General features: G+C 61.4%; 1 protein-coding gene across 1 annotated transcript in view; it reads left to right on the forward strand.

The window, feature by feature from the left end:
• CFAP46 (cilia and flagella associated protein 46) overlaps nt 1-1,583 on the forward strand; it is a 94,217-nt gene that overhangs the window by 32,439 nt on the left and 60,195 nt on the right. The gene's annotated exons all lie outside the window — the stretch shown is intronic.

The raw sequence follows: 1,583 nt of genomic DNA on the forward strand, positions 1-1,583 counted from the left end.
CAGGGGCTCAGAGGCCGAAAGGGCCGCAAGGCTCGACCGGCGGCCGCTCCCACAGGCAGGCAGCTTTGTTGAGAGTAGTTTTGAGCAGGCGACTTAGGAGGCCACGTAAATTCGGAAGTAACTGAAGGGTGATTTCAGTGAAAGGAAAATACCCGCCCTGCCACTGGCTCCCCTCCGCCCGAGCGCTGCTGGCGGCCGGCTCTCCAGGGCCCCCGGGACGGCCGCAGGCACTCTGGGCCGCTTGCTCCTGTGCCCCGGGCCCCGTTCGGCTCGTCGGTAATCAGGGCTTCTGATCCTTCCCTCTTCCTGAACAGGAGGCTGTTTTAAAGTTGTTTCTGTTGCGAGTGTTTCTGCTGTAAAGACTGTTTCCCTTGAGGCTCTTCTCTTTGCCTTACTTCTGAGTCTGTTTCCTGAAAAGACCGGATCCCGGCCCCCAGGCCAGGAAGACACCCATCGTGGCTGCACAGCCAAGCTGACCGCTCGAGGCCGGATCCAAGGAGGCCTGGCCTCCTGCCTCTGGGTGATGGGAGTGGAGGCCTGAGCCTCTCTCGATCAGGATCCCGGGGCCAGGTGCGGGAGCGCGGCCACCACGTCCCAGCGGCTGCTCTGGGGCCTGTGTGCGACACCCCCGTGGGTGTTTGGGGGCTGACAAGTGACAACGACCCGAGCTGTGGTCACCCGCCTCGCACACAGCCAAGGCCACAGACTGCTCAGAGCTCCTGTGGAGGCCCACCCGCACCTCATCTGTCCCTGCAGCGGCTCCTGGGCAGGGGCTGCCGTGCCCGCACCGGGAGCAAGGAAACCAAGGCAGGCAGAGGCTGAGGCCTTCGCCGAGGCCGCCCAGCAGGTGGAGGCGGAGCGGGGACCGGAGCCCAGGCAGCTGCTTGTGTGTCCGGAAGTTTCCCTGTGAAAACCAAGGCAGCTGAAGCAGAGGCTGGATGGAGCCCCCAGGCCAGCCCACCATGTCTCACTGCGCCCACCCCCACAAGGGGCTTTCCCTCGTGACTGCCTTTCCTCCAAAACAGAGGTGGCTTTTGCTCAACAATCCATCCTGAGAAGGACTTGGCTTCTGAAAGGCTTTCGAACGTCCTGCCCTGGCCTCACTGTGCAGCAGGTGGGGGCCGAGGGCTCCGTGACGGCCAGGGGGCCGCCAGCTCAGGTGCCCAGCCTACGGAGATGGAGAAGGCGCAGCGGTAGCGCACGGAACAGCCGGCCCCCCGGCAGGACATCTCATAGCAACCAGGGACTCGGGGTTCTTCCTGGAAGCCTCTGGTCCTTAGCACAGGGGTCCCCACCAGACACTGGTCTCCACCAACAACTGTAAGGCTGTGCCCGTCAGCAGACGGGCCATTTCGAGCTCCCCACCAGCATCTTATACACACTCTCCAGTGTGAACCGAGGTTCCTCAGACTTTTGAGAGGCCCTCAGCTCTGAAGAGAAGACCAATGAGAAGAGATAGGGAAAATGACTCTGGATGGAACTGTCATCAGCAGCTTTCATAATCTAATGTCCAGTTATCTCAGCAGGGAAGGCAGGTTCATTCAGGAATAGCAGAGGAATTGCAAGTAGGGAAAGGCAAACTT

Source organism: Lipotes vexillifer, unplaced genomic scaffold, assembly GCF_000442215.2.
Source record: "Lipotes vexillifer unplaced genomic scaffold, Lipotes_vexillifer_v1.1 scaffold1117, whole genome shotgun sequence".
NCBI classification, from domain to species: Eukaryota; Metazoa; Chordata; class Mammalia; order Artiodactyla; family Lipotidae; genus Lipotes; species Lipotes vexillifer.